Source organism: Anser brachyrhynchus, assembly GCF_964034855.1.
Source record: "Anser brachyrhynchus genome assembly, chromosome: 2".
Lineage (NCBI taxonomy): Eukaryota > Metazoa > Chordata > Aves > Anseriformes > Anatidae > Anser > Anser brachyrhynchus.
The window spans coordinates 85,731,426-85,746,780 of NC_137695.1; the positions used below are offsets into that span (position 1 = coordinate 85,731,426).

General features: G+C 40.0%; 1 long non-coding RNA gene across 4 annotated transcripts in view; it reads left to right on the forward strand.

Moving 5' to 3' along the window:
* LOC308190649 overlaps positions 1 to 15,355 on the forward strand; it is a 63,341-nt gene that overhangs the window by 34,613 nt on the left and 13,373 nt on the right. For 3 of the 4 annotated variants that reach the window (XR_013947437.1, XR_013947438.1, XR_013947439.1), the window contains exons 3-4: positions 11,359 to 11,425; positions 13,946 to 14,175. This is a non-coding gene — a long non-coding RNA (uncharacterized lncRNA). The remainder of the gene's footprint in view (positions 1 to 11,358; positions 11,426 to 13,945; positions 14,176 to 15,355) is intronic. The other variant, XR_013947440.1, reaches the window with a different exon arrangement.

Below are 15,355 nucleotides of genomic sequence, written 5' to 3' on the forward strand. Positions count from 1 at the left end.
ACTTGTTGCCCTTTGCTTTGGTGTTTTCTGATCCTTTCTTTTTTTTTGCTGGGAAACGAGTAAAAGTGATGCAGGGATAGGAGGTGGGATATGAATCGTAGCTTACTGACAGCAAGCTTGAAGTCCAGTTGTATGTGTTACCCCAGAGCTGTTGTAGCTAATTGCTCTGTTGAGTACTGCAGCAAGCACCTTAATTCCTCAGAAATATCCTGTGTGCATTTCTGGTTATTTGATGTGCAACAAGTAGCTCTTAGGGGAATCAGTGCAGAAGTTATTGAGGTGCATGAGAAGGCAGCATTTGTCATATCCTGCTGTGAAATGTTATGATGTAAAATCAATGCAGCTTAGAAAGAGCATTCCCATAACAATTATGAGCTGCATAACATCTTATGCTCTGTGTTGTCTGAGACATACATTACTTATGTTAGAGATAAATGTCCATTTTCATATGTAGACAAGTATCTCATCAGAGCAAAAGATAGCCTACTTGAAGCAAATGAGTAGGTTGTTCATCTAGAAATGCTGGCAGGGACTGGCTTCACAATTTGCAGCTGTCAAGGTTATTAGCAGCAGAATGCTCGAATGAGGAGTCACGTATTGATCTTTACTTCGCCAAGATCCTCTGTAGTTTCTGCTATAGAGGTTTTTGTGATGTGATCTATACCACCTTTGGATAGTGCATGAAAAGCTGGATGAGTATGTGGCTTACTATCTTGTCTACTTTTCTAGCCAAGAGAAGCTGAATAGATTTGAATGTAGATATGAATCCTTATAGAAAATCCCCTCTGTGAAGGACAATTTTGTACCAATACCTCTGTTAAAGTTCTCTGTTGGCTAGTTCTTAATTAATAGCACTCACATAAAGTGGGATTTGGCCTTTAAAAAAATTCAATTTGCATTTGAAGTAAATGCAATACATCAAGCATTTTCTTCTGCCACCTTTTCCCACTTGATCATGTTATTGTATTTTGTCCTGAGGGGAGATTAAACACCCCTTTTGAACATAGGTTGCGAAGGGGTCCTTCTGTTTGAACTCTATATTAATATGTGGTCAGTCCTGTTAAAAAAGTATGACAGTCATGCAGCAGCTGTGGCAAGATCAGTGAAGAAGAGTCACAAGAGGATTGAGACAGCTCATTATCCCAGCATAGTGGCAAATCCCTTCTCCAGCCTTGTTCAGGCAGCACAGAAAGGGAAGGGGGAGTGATGATCCATCTGGAATTTGGCTATTAACACTTGTCTGGACTATATGAACTCCTATAAAGAGAAGGACTTACCTCAGAGGTACTTGTTCCCCTGGAGTGAGATGCCAGTGAAATGCTCTGAAGCTTTTTGGGAACTTCTCTTTGTGTAGGGTCTCATTTACACAACAGAAAGAATTTGTAGCTGATCGAGGGTCAGCAACATGCTGGTAAGCCATGCTGCATGCTGTCTGGCTGCAGTGGCAGGCACAGGCAAATGCTCATCAGTGCTGCATTGGAAATGACACTTGAGACTGGATACTGAAAGGCACCGACCAGATGCTGACCATGGTTCAAGCATTTCAGTCCCTGATGCTGATCTCCATCCCGTACACATGGAGAAGCCCCTGTTGTTGGAGTCAGTTGGTAGCTGTGTTACACTTGTGTAAGCTTGGTTAAGAGGGAAGATTAACTTTAAATGATTTTTTTTTTAAAACTTATTCCATTGTACATGAACAGGTAAAAAGACACGAATACTTACATGAAGGCATAAATGTGCTTTTCTTCTGCAAAGAAAAGACATGCAGCCTGTTCAACAGCTCGGGTAGTAGTGAAATATGCAATAAATTCATACCAACATAAAAGTCCTGTGGTTTTGAATCAGTGAAGCATAACCCAACAATTAAATGTCCTCATTTGTAAGTTCATTGCATGATATTTACAGTAACAAAATAATCTTTAGAAATTAAAATGGAAATTTAGCAAGCTTATGAAAAATCCCCCTGATATAAGGCATTCATACAGTATGAACTGAGGTTTGAAATTCCTCTATTGTCTGTATAGATTGTTGCTATTGCTTGTTTTGGCAAGTAAGAGAGATGGAGGTGGTCCAAGCACTTGGAGATCTGTTCTGGGTCATTGAATACATTTCAGGAAAGCTTAGCCTTAACTGAATAGTATACTTGTTTTTCTTATTTAGATAAAAATAAGAGATGTTACTCGCCTGGGAGCAACCTCCTACACTCACTCATATGTAGCTTTGTTAGAAATGTTAGTCTTATGGCTTGGACACAAAATAGCATAACATCTAATGCTCAGTGCCTGTCCAAAGACTGGCAAATGGGAAACTGTGGAGTGAGACAAAGAATCAGTGGAGTTTATGCTGTGGCCATGCCAAACGGCTGTGAGCTGGAGGATGAGGGATGAGAAACTTAACAACTCATATCTCAGTTATAGCAGGATCTTGTAGTAATCACACCACCTTCCTTTTCCTAATCTTTATGTGGGATGGTAACAATTATAATGATAGCTAAAATTTCCCAATCTAAACAAAGTTTAAAGTTTTATACTTCAGCTGAAGAGACGCATCTGCCAATTTATGATATGACTCCAGCATCTGCTTCTTGTTACTACTGCAGCAGAGCCAGTATGGATCATCTGCTTCAATACAGTCAATTGAGATGGTGTAAATAGTTCAAATTGTCTAAGGCAACCTGGCAGGTTTTACACGTTGTATACAAGCTACACCACTAGCAGAAGAGCAGGCATAACTATTGTAGGTGATGGTGGCAAGTCTGGGAGAGAACCTCTTCCACAGGCACCACTGATTGGAAGAGGATGTCTGTCTTCTCCCTAAGACTGGGCTTGCACTAGGAAGACCAGGTCATCCATATGTCACAGGCTCATCTTTTCCTATATATTATTCCTCAACCGTGCTTCTTACACCACCTAGAGTATGATGGTGTTTATTTGTTGTTTTTATGTATTTCCCAATGTGTGGTAAGTGCAGATAGGTGTAATCAACAGAAACTATGCTGTACTGAATCATTTGTATATTATGCTTACCTTTTTAAACAGCTAGTGAAACTTGAGTTCATCAGAAAGATGATTCAGCTTTTTTCTTGTCTACTGAATGCCCTGGATGACATTCCAAAAATCAGATTATCTTCTCAGTCTTTCTATATAATTCTGTAAAAATCACAGGCAAGTTTAACTCTTAGATACGTTCAGTGAAGACACAAACTTTTTCATTTGGAACAGATTTGTCCAGATTAAAAAAAAAAAAAAAAGAAAACAGACAAAGAAAAAAAAAAAGGCAACAACAAAATCTTCAAAACTAAAACCCAGCGATCTGTACTGCCCAAGTCAATATCAAAAGAAAAATTGGCTCTGTGACTGAGCTGTTAGTGCTGAACTTAGTGATATAGAAAAAGTATCTAAGCTTTAAACCTCCTGCTCTCTGAACAGATGCTATTAACTTTGCAGAAGGACCTTTTTCGACCTTTGTTTTTATGACACAGAATCTGTGGTTCTTCTTTAAGTGTTCATCTGTAAAGAAACCACTCTAGCTACACATGGGCCTGTGTATATCTTTGTGCTGTTGTTTGGCCGAAGTGTATGATCAAAAATATAAGCTCTTGCAGCCCTTCATCCAGCAAGGAAATAAAAGAAAGGGTGTCAGCAGTTATCTAACTCCCACTTAGAGCATAGGAAAGTCTTCTAACCTGTAGCTCATTCTCTAACTTGTGCTTCTCAAGCCAGTAGGCGTTAATTCCTTATAAAATCTACCAATTTTTATTCCGATTTCTTCTTTAATTCTGTAAAAAAAGTCTTATCAGATTTTGCTTCCCATTGATTTGAAAAGTTGCATTCAAAACACAAGACTTGTGCTCCTCCCAGAAGGACAGAATTTTTATCTGAATTGTTTTAGGAAAAAAAAATCAGTTGCTCCATCTGTCAGTAAGACTCTTCCAAGGAGAAGGAAATATCGACACACAACAAAATGAGATTGCTCTTTGAAAGCAAAAAGTAAGAACTTGAATCTTTTCTATCTCTAACTTCTGTGATCTGTCTCTTGCTGTCAGAAAAGATGTAGTTCCCAAGACAGGTAATAGAAAGTAACTGGAGCAGCTTGGTTCTTAGTGCTGACCATCTTGTGCAAAGGTAGAGAATGTGTAAAGGATTAAGACACCTCTGCTGATACCTTCTTATCTCTCTCTCTATATTGCTTGTCCTGTTTGCCTTTGTTTTCTGATTGAGAACATAGCTCAAAATGACATTTTGGTAAGGACACTAGTGATGCTGCTTTACCAGCCAGCTTAGTTTTTAAGGTTACTTTTGTCCCTACATGTAGTATAACTTCTTTATCTCCATATGTTTCAGTGGCAACACTGAAACAGCAGTCATGATTCTAAAAATGATTGTAGTTAATTAATTGTTGGTGAAAATTGTCTTTTATTCAGTACTATTAACAGTAAATTTATTGCTGAGTATATTAAGGTGTAGAAGCAAATTTTCTTCCCATTTCAGTGTACCGCTAATAAAAATGGCCTAATACTCATGTGGTCGCAATTTCAAGAACTTTCTAAGAAGTTTTTAGAGACAGAGATGATGAGCACCCAATTAACAAAGAAGACACAGATCTTGAGTCACAATGACTTGCCCTTCAGCTTCTTCCAAGAGCTCTTCATCATTAACTTATCGTCATGACATCAGTGCAGACTGTTCTGCTTTTACATTGCTCCCAATAGTTTTCAGAGCTTTGCAAGAGGCGCTGTCTATAGTTGGTAATGATCCTGAAGACTGAAATATCTTTGATCAGAGATTTCTTATCAATTATTTTTTATCCATTTAGGTCCCAGAGACAAGTTAGTGATGCCTATTAGAGAAGACGTCCTGATGTCACCTAAAAATGACCCCAGCCATTATCATTCCAGTAGCTAAGAAAGCTAAACAGCTTTCTTTAATGGCAGCTGTTCCCAGGGTTAAAGAACTCCAAAACCCAGATTAAAAAAGAGTAGAGTAAGTAGTCTGCTATTGCAGTCCAACTGTGCCTAGCAAAGTAACATTACTGTATAAATATAGCTTATTGACAGGAGAAAGCATCTGCCTTTGTGAACAGGTTTGAGTGTCAAGCTAAAAGGAATAAATGGCTAAATTTCCTGAAGGATAACTAAGTTTCTATGAGTAACACTGTAAGTTTTGTCCTTATAATTACTTATTTTTTCCATATAATTTTCTATAATAATGGTAACGAAGAAGGGTTCATGGCAAATTTTGAAGAGAACTCACTGGAGGTTTTACTCATTTACAGGAATAAACATCTTAAGCTACTGAACAGATAACATGCAAAGTCCCAGGAAGAATATCTGCCCATAGATATCCTGGTCTTTTGGTGGAACCTCTTTAAATACCAGGGCCAGGCAGCTGCAGAATACTTACCAATTTGAGGTGATAGGTAACCATTTGCACTTTAAGAATTTAATTTTCTTTTTATTTTAAAAAGCTGCCATTATTTGCAAATACAAACAATGTGTGATATAACTAAGATAATGCAAGTTTGATATGCTGAATAACAGTGACATTTCTTCCCAAACTTTGTTTTCAGATAACATCTTTACCTTTTATTTGAGGTTGCGCTAGAATAATCATTGGTCAGGTCCTAGAAGTTATCTCTTATTCTTAGAAGTTATCTTTTTGGGGTATTGTCATCAACAGCAAATTCTTTTCGTGGATTTTCTCATAATTTTCATGGATGTCTTTCATGAATAGTATATGAAAGTAATGTAGCCTTGCTTTATTGGATATACAGTTGATAGGAAATATCTTTGGAAATCAAGGAAAAAAAGTCTACTACCAAAAATTTGTTTGTCCAGAAGAAAAGAAGTATTTTTTCTGTCTTTGAGTCTAGAAAACTGGACTGTCTTGGACTCAAGATGGTAACATTACTTTCCTTTCTCTCTCACTCACTTTCTTTTTAAACATTAAAGACATTTTTTAGCTTCCTTCAAGACACATGCTTCCATACTGTGAGCTGTTTCTTTCCCATAAAATATTTGTGATTCACAGCAATGTAACATCATTCAGACTTTCCCTAGTTCTAAGGTTGTTTACAAAAAGTGTCCATCAGCTACTTGTGCATATGGAGTTAATGCAGTTATGTTTGTTCAATAATTACTCAAAGGCATAGCTTTCAGGACAACGCTATAGTCCTCGAACTTCAGCTTTTTTTAACAGCTGAATCTGAAAAAAACTGAAGCGAATTGTCACTCGCTAGAGCTCAAGTGGACTGCAAATAGCAATTTCATACCTTCCAGAGGAGAGGCTTCCAGTCCATCTGGACAGTCATCTGTAACCCCAAGATAAATCTGTCAGCCACAGATTTCAGACTGTTTCAGACTGTTATGCCACATGTCAGCTTGCACTTATGTAGTGCCTCAAGCCAGACATCACCCTTCCTCCATTACAGAGCTGGCAGAGGTTGGTATCTCAAGCTGTGGAATGTCACATAGCTACGTATGTCTCCTATCTCAGCTTAAACTGAGAATGTTCATAAAGATGCATCTTTCTCACAAAATCCTGAGCTTTCCAAGCTCAGGATCGGTGCATCCCTAAGAGTAGGAAATTGGGGAAGGAGGGCAGGAAACCTGCGTGGATGAGTAAGGAGCTCATCGAGAAGATCAAAAGGAAGAGGAAGGTCTATGAAATGTGGAAAAAGGGCCTGTCCTCTTGGGAGGAGTATAGAAGTGTTGTCAGGGCCTGCAGGGACGCGACGAGGAGGGCTAAATCCCACACAGACAAGGCTTGCAAAAGAGATAAAAGATAATAAGAAGGGGTTTTTTTAAGTATGCAAACAGTAAAAGGAAGACTAGGGATAATGTGAGTCCCTTACTGAACGAGGGGGGTGTCCTGGTAACGGGAGATGTCGAGAAGGCGGAGATACTGAATGCTTTCTTTGCTTCAGTTGTTGCTTCAAGGACTCCCCCTCGGGACTCCTCGAACCTGGCGGGAGGAGAAAGGGGCTGGGAAATGGAGGGCTCCCACCTGGTTGACAAGAGAGTGGTTCGGGAGCGTCTGAGTGGGCTCAATACACACAAATCCATGGGTCCTGATCGGATGCATCCACTGTGCTAAGGGAGTTGTCAGAGGTGATTGCTGAACCGCTCTCTATCATCTTTGAAAGGTCCTGGAGAACAGGAGAGGTGCCTGAAGATTGGAGGATAGCCAATGTCACTCTGGTCTTCAAGAAGGGCAAGAAGGAGGATCCGGGAAACTACAGGCCAGTCAGTCTCACCTCTGTCCCTGGAAAGGTGTTGGAACAGCTTGTTCTGGATGCCATCTCCAAGCAATTGGAAGAGAAGAATGTTATGAGGAGTAGTCAGCATGGATTCACCAAGGGGAAGTTGTGCTCGACCAACCTCGTTGCCTTCTATGATGGCATCACCAGCTGGGTAGATGGGGGGAGAGCAGTGGATGTCATCTACCTTGACTTTAGCAAGGCTTTCGATACTGTCTCCCGTGACGTCCTGATAGCAAAGCTGAGAAAGTGTGGGATAGATGAGTGGACAGTAAGGTGGGTTGAGAACTGGCTGACTGGCTGAGCTCAGAGGGTGGTGATCGGTGGCGCAGAGTCCGGCTGGAGACCTGTGACTAGCAGCATTCCCCAGGGGTCGGTGCTGGGTCTGCTCTTGTTCAACATCTTCATCGACGACCTTGATGAGGGAATAGTGTCTGCCCTCAGCAAGTACACCGATGACACGAAGCTGGGAGGAGTGGCTGACATGCCAGAAGGCTGTGCTGCCATTCAGTGAGACCTAGACCAGCTGGAGAGATGGGCAGGAATAAACCAAATGAGGTTTAATAAGAGCAAGTGTAGAGTCCTGCACCTGGGAAGGAACAACCGGACGTATCAGTACAGGATGGGGAATGACCTGCTGGAGAGGAGCTCTGAGGAGAAGGACCTGGGGGTCCTGGTGGAGGACAGGTTGACCATGAGCCAGCAGTGTGCCCTTGTGGCCAAGAGAACCAATGGGATACTGGCGTGCATTAAAAGGAGCGTGGCCAGCAGGTCAAGGGAGGTGATCCTCCCCCTCTACTCTGCCCTGGTCAGGCCTCACCTGGAGTACTGTGTCCAGTTCTGGGCTCCCCATTACAAAAAAGACAGGGATCTCCTGGAAAGAGTCCAGCGGAGGGCCACAAAGATGATACGGGGCCTGGAGCATCTTCCCTATAAGGAAAGGCTGAGAGACCTGGGTCTGTTCAGCCTGGAGAAAAGAAGACTGAGAGGGGATTTTATCAATGTGTATAAATACCTGAGGTGTGGGAGACAGAGGGATTTGGCCAACCTCTTCTCAGTGGTTTGTGGGGATAGGACAAGAGGCAATGGCCACAAAATGGAGCACAGGAAGTTCCGCACCAGCATGTGAAAGAACTTCTTCACAGTGAGAGTGATGTAGCACTGGAACAGGCTGCCCAGGGAGGTTGTGGAGTCTCCTTCTCTGGAGATATTCAAGGCCCGTCTGGATGCCTACCTGGGAAGCCTGCTCTAAGGAACCTGCTTTGGCAGGAGAGTTGGACCCGATGATCTTTCAAGGTCCCTTCCAACCCCTTCAATTCTGTGATTCTGTGAAAATCTCTGTTGCTGGTTTGTGTAGCAGACTGCTCACTGGGACCATTGGATGACCCTTGCTATCTGATCCCTGATGTAGATGATACATGAACATTTTTAGAGTCAAAGAAATCAAGGTAATGTGGAAGACATTCCTTCTTCCTTTAAAGAATTGCATTGACCAGATGTTCTCAGACAATACATCTCTAAGTCATTATGTGAACAAGAATGTAAGAGCCCATTCATTATTTTTCCAACCTAAAAGGCAATTAAGTTTAGGGCACAACATCAGCTATGTTGTTAAACCCAAATTACCCTTTATCTCCCATGGGCTAGCAACCATTTAGAAAAAATGTATTCAGGAGATGATTTCTGACCAGTCTCAAATGCTCTCTTTCATGGTCTGTCCTTGGATCAATGCTTCAATGGTGAAGAAGTCTAGTTAAAGACCTATTCATCATAAAAAACAATCAACCAACCAACCAACAACAACAACAAAAACCCTCCAAGTATTTTGTTTGTTTGCTTTTGTTGTTGGTTGGCTGTTTCTCCAGAAAGAGTCTGATCTCAGAATTCTCCTATGAAGACAGGCTGAAAGAGTTGGGGTTATTTATCTGGGAGAAGAGAAGGCTCCAGGGAGAACTTATAGCAACTTCTAGTATTTAAAGGAGGCTTACGAGAAAGATGGGGTGGGACTCTATCTGGGAATGTATGGCAAGGGGTAATGGTTTTAAATTAAAAGCGGGTAGATTTAGATTAGATGTTATGATGAAATTCTTTACTATAATAATGGTAAGGCACTGAAGCAGGTTGCCCAGAGAAGCTGTAGATGCACCAGCCCTGGAATTCTTCAAGGCCAAATTCGACAGGGCTTTGAGCAACCTGATCTAGCAGTTGGAACTAGATACCTTTAAGATCCCTTCCAACCCAAACCATTCTGTGATTATATGATTCATGCAGATATCAGGAAGGATGTCTAATGGATGGGTTTCCTCTGATCTCCTACTCAGAGAAGAACAATAAGAAGGAACTCAACTATGTCTATTGTAATAGTTTCAGTTTGTCTAAGGCAATTGTACCACATGGATTTCTTGTAATTCATCTCAGCATCTATAAATAAACAAGAGGAATATTTTCTATGTAACTTAAGATGAAATAGATATAACCATGAGACTTCATTGCTTAATAAAGCCTGGCCAGAGCAGAGGAATATATCTGTATTTACTGGGCGATACAAGCTGCTGCAGGTGTACCAAATTCATGTAGCGGTAGAAAGGAAACTCAAGGTTTCATCTTCACCTTCAAGACATTCTTTCTGGAAGGTTGTCTTAACCTCTGATACTAAGATTGTAGGCAATGGATTCAGTCCTCTGGCACAATTAAGCTATCCACAATAAGGAGAAAGCCAGTCTTATGCAAGGGTACTTCAGGATCAATCTATTATTTTGAATCCAATGTGAACCAGGCCATGACAATAACCACTTAATCAGGAAATGTCTATCGTGAAGCAACAGTCATAGAATCATAGAATATCCTGAATTGGAAGGGACCCACAAGGATCACTGAGTCCCACTCCTGGCTCCACACAGGACCACCCAAAAATCAAACTGTAAATCTGAGAGTGTTGTCCAAACATTTGAATTCCGGCAGGCTTGGTGCCATGACCACTTCCCCAGGAGCCTGTTTCTGTGCCCAACCACCATCTTGTTGAAGAACCATTTCCTAATATCCAGTCTGATCCTCCCCTGTCGCAGCTTCATGCCTTTTCCTCGGGTACCGTCACTAGTCACCAGAGAAGAGATCAGTGCCTGCCTCTCTGTCCCCTCCTTGTGAGGAGACTGTAGGCCGCCATGAGGTCTCCCCTCAATCTCCTCTCCTCTAGACTGAACAACCCAAATGACGTAAGCCAATCCTCATATATCTTGCTCTCTAGATCCTTCACCATCTTCGTAGTTCTCCTTTGGACACTATCTAATCATTTTATGTCCTTTTTATACTGTGGTGCCACAAACTTCAAACAGTACTTGAGGTGAGGCCACACTAGCACAGAGTAGAGTGAGAAAATCTCTCAACCAGCTAGCAGTGCTGTGCCTGATGCACCCCAGGATATGGCTGGCCCCTTTGGCTGCCAGGGCACACTGTTGACTCATTCAACTTGCTGTCACTCAAAACTCCTAGATCCCTTTCCAGGGGACTGATCTCTAGCTTCTCTTCCCCTAGTCTGTATGTATAGACAGCATTTCCCCATTCCCAATGCGGAACCCGTCACTTTCTCTTGTTGAACTTCATATTGTTGGTGATTGCCCAGCCCTCTAATTTGTCAAGATCTCTCTGCAAGGCCTTTCCACCCTTGAGGGAGTCAGCAGCTTCACCCAATTTAGTGTCATTATCAAACTTACTTAATCTATCTTCAAGTTCTGCGTCCAAGTCATTTATGAAAACGTGAAAGAGAAATGGCCATAAAATGGAGCCCTGGGGAACCCCACTAGTGACTGACCACCAGCCTGATGTAACCCCATTTACTATAACCCTTTGAGACCAACCCATCAGCCAATTGTTCACCCATCATATTATGCATTTGTCTAGCCGTATGCTGGACATTTTGTCCAGAAGGATACTGTGAGAAACATTGAAAAAAGCTTTACTGAAATCCAAAAAGATTGCATCAACTGGCTTCCCTTGGTCAGCTAGGTGGGTAACCTTGTCATAAAAGGAATTTTAGTTTGTTAAACAGGACTTTCCCCTCATGAACCTGTGTTGGCTTTGACCAATGTCTTCACTGTCTTTCAGGTGGTTTTCAATAACTCCTAGAAAATCTTCTCTATATTTTCACCAGGCACTGAAATGAGACTGACAGGTATGTAATTACAACGGTCTTCTTTCTTACCCTTCTTGAAAATTGGAACGACTTTTGTCAGCTTCCAGTTGGCTGTCCCAGAATATATATTAATTTGGACTCGAACCTCCCTCCTTGTTAAAGAAGAGGGAGTTCTTCCTTAATGCTCAGACAGTAAAGATTCTAGAAATATGTATTTGTTTAAGTGATGATACTTGAGAATAATCCATGCTGCCTAGCTCCTCAAGAGCTTCTTTTTACTGTCTTTTTTTTTTTCCTAATTACTAGTATTTCTTTTTGAGATACAGCATACCTAATATACATTTGTTATCAGTAAAGGATATCTGTATGCTTCTAGGAAATCTTGATCTTGGAGAAATGATTTTGAAGGTTATATCACTGTATGACCAACTGTAGGGGAATCTGTATATATATAGAAATAATTTTTACAGTCTGAGTAAAAAGGCATCGGTAATGGAAGTTATATGAGACTGTGAACATAAACACTGGACTTCATGGCAAAGATAATGAGTAAAATACAGGGGTAGGATTCATTTAAAACAAAAGCCTGAACTTGCAATACCTGCACACTAGATTCAGGCTACTGCAGTTTCTACAAAAGAAAGCTTATGGAGAGCATAGAGAACTTGCAGTATTGAAATAAAAAGTCTGAGCAAATGTAACTTGGCTGCTATTCAGCAGCACGGAGTTGTTTATTCATTTCTTGTACAAGACAGGTAAAGGTTGGAAGAAAAGTTATATAAGTAGGCTTTGTCTCTTCAATTTAGAAGTCAGTTCCGAAACCACATATGAGTTAAAATGTTAACCCTAAATTCAAGCAGTAAGGAATTAGGCAGAGTACAATACAAACAAAGCCTGACATTTTTAACATAGAAATAGACAATGTCAGAATAACAGAATTGCCTAGAAGGCCTAAGTGACTGAAAACTTAATTGGTAACTTATGAACTAGTTTCTGTACAATACCAGAAAACAGGTGGTCTTTCCAGGAAAAAGAGAGAAACTGACTTCATTAAAAAGGACTTCGCTTTTATTTGCAAAGTGATGGTGTAAAACTCACTGAGGACATGCAGTCCAGGAAACATCTGGTTCTGTCCTTCTGACATATTTTATGTGGTATGCCAACATCACTTATATATAATTATACTAGTTTTAGCAGGACTACTGCCTCTGGAACTCTAAATGAGCACAAATATGTTGCAATGTTGGCAGACATTTTTGCTTTTCTAAACTTTCTAAACCACGATGTTTGTGCAAGATCCTAGCTGAGGAATTTATTTGCCGGGTTAGATCAGTTCAGCTTCCATATGGTACAATATAACTATTAATTTTATTATCATTGTTGTTCGTAGAACCCCCAAGCACAAAGCAGGCACTGTGTAACAGAGACACATGTAACAGAGGATGTTGTCCACCATAACAAAGGGCAAAATAATGAAGACAAACCAACATGTGCATGGAGATTATTGGACAATGTCAATTAAATGGGCTAGTGTCTTGCACACTAGCAGAGTAATCATTGTCAGTTTTTTTTTTTTTTGGGGGGGGTGTAGATTTTTAGACACTGCAGAAAAGAGGTGAGCATGAAGGGGGTATGGAAGAGGAAAGTTATGTATGTTTATAGGGAGATCGATATAGATTTGACGAAACATTTTTTAACAAATAAACAGATGGGTAATATGTGGACTAATTAAAGCTTGAACCCCATCCCTTGATAAATGAAAAATTATTCATAAAATGAGAATAGCTGTCAGTGTCTTTAAAAATGAATTACTTTTTGTTCTCATTGTTGTTTAATTATTGTGAGGGGAACAGTCAAAAATGCTAAGAACTGCATGAGTTTATTGAAGTGTTGGGCTCTGAAGACAGTCTTGGCAGCAGTGTATAAACAGATATGCCTGTGACAAAAACACCTTTGTCAGGGCCAAGATGCTGCAGTAAGTGAGCTGTAAAATAACTATGACCGTAATGAGAATTTTAACAGCATGAATGGATGAAAAAGGCTCCATTTTAGAGAGAGTTCTGCTGGCATAGCTGAAAGTCTAAATTAAAGCCGGCATCCAGGTTATGGGTGCCTGTGACTGGCAGGATGGTGAGAAACCTTTGAGAATTTGGAGTGAAGGCAGGAAAGAGATGGCTTGAAGGTGAAGACTGAAAGTTTGGTCATAGCTATATTGAACTTGAGATGATAGCTACTCATTCCCGAGGGCATGTCAGCAAGGCATGCTTTGATCTTATGTGATGAAGGTAATGTTTTCAGTAAGGGAGAGGTCTGGAATCAAGTGGTGTCCAAGATCCTTCAGATAAAGCTAATGATGTAATTTGTAGGTGAGATTAGACCAAAAGAGAGTCTGGAAGAGAGGAACACAAACTACTGGAAGTGTAGAAAATGTAACCTCAGGAGAAATGATGACAGAATTAGGATTTTTTATCTGGGGGAAAAAAAAAAAGTATGATTATACCCCATCTAAGCATTACATATGGCTGCAAAAAGGAGAAAATTAACTGCTCTTCACTTCAGTTAGGACAAGAAGATGTCAGCTGCTGTTGTTACAGGGGCTATTTAGATAAATGAGAGGAAAAACCTGCAATAATAGGAGTACTGATGCATGAAGGCTGTGGTGCCCCCTCCGCTGGATTTTTTAGGAACAGATATGCATCTGCCATGAAAAGCACGAGGTATAGCCCACCTTGCCTAGGGCCATAAGGATGGTTCTAATGACTTCTTGCAGTCTCTCTGCCAGAGAAAATGTAAGTTTTAATAAGCTTTCTTGAATAATGATTTTATGAGTATTACTATTAATGAGGTTGTGTTTTTTTTTCTGTATATTTTGTGCTGTAAATATCAGTGTTATTATAACTAGATTACTAATAACTTCTAGTTGTATTTTGGTTAGATGATTAAGATATCAGTCAGGTTCACTGCAAATGCTTAGTTCTATGTACATGGTATATGTTCCCTCCTGCCTATAAGAACGTTTTGAGCGTAACATACACTGTATGTTCTTTTGTTTCAGGATAATGAATAAACTTTTCATATGAAAGTTTGATGCTTTCCTCTTAAACAGGATTACTTAACTTATTCAATGCTTTATTGTATTAAAATTGATAGGGTATTTGATGGATAATATACAAAGATTTAATGCCCTATTTCAAAGAGAGGAAATAGAAATTCTTTTGTATAGTATTGCAGAACTATGACCTGGTTATGCTTTTGTATTTTCTGTGGTAGTGATAATCATGCAGAAAATGATAGTGATAGTTATGCATAGTGGTTAAAATGGTAGTGATAATTATGTATTAGCCTAAAATGGCAGTGTTAATAGCCTTTTAAGGGAAGAGTGATATGTAAATTGGTGGAGCCTTTCCAGTAGGAAGAATAATCTTGGTCAGCTAAAACTTTTCTACAGGGGCCAGGTAGAATTAAAGTGATAAAGGGAAACAGCTTGTCTTAAAAGTCCAGCCCTGTCCGGTGGCTGCTTGTTAAGTACTGTCATAGAGTACAGTGTTCCCTCTGTTCTGTCAAGTGATCTCTCAAGTGCTACCTGTTGATTTTTTTTTTTTTCTTAAATCTCTGAATGAAGAGAAAGGAAATGCAGACAGCTATAAGCCCATAATGTTCTGGAAGCAATGAGCCAGTCACACTTTCCAGCTCAACATTAATTAAATCACCGCAAACAGGAATTATCCAAAGAGAATCGGGTACCTTGAAATGATATTGATACTTTTTTTTTTTTTTTTGCTCTTTTGAACAACATTCTGTTTTCTTCTCATTACAGCTTGTTTCTTTTTTTGGTCATAAAGATTTCTTCCTTTTTTTTTTTTTTGTTTGTTTGTTTTAATGTATTCAGAAGCCAGAGACATTACATCAAGAATTTAACTAAGCTTTTCTACAAATGAGTTATTTAATCATACTTTTTTTTTTTTTCAT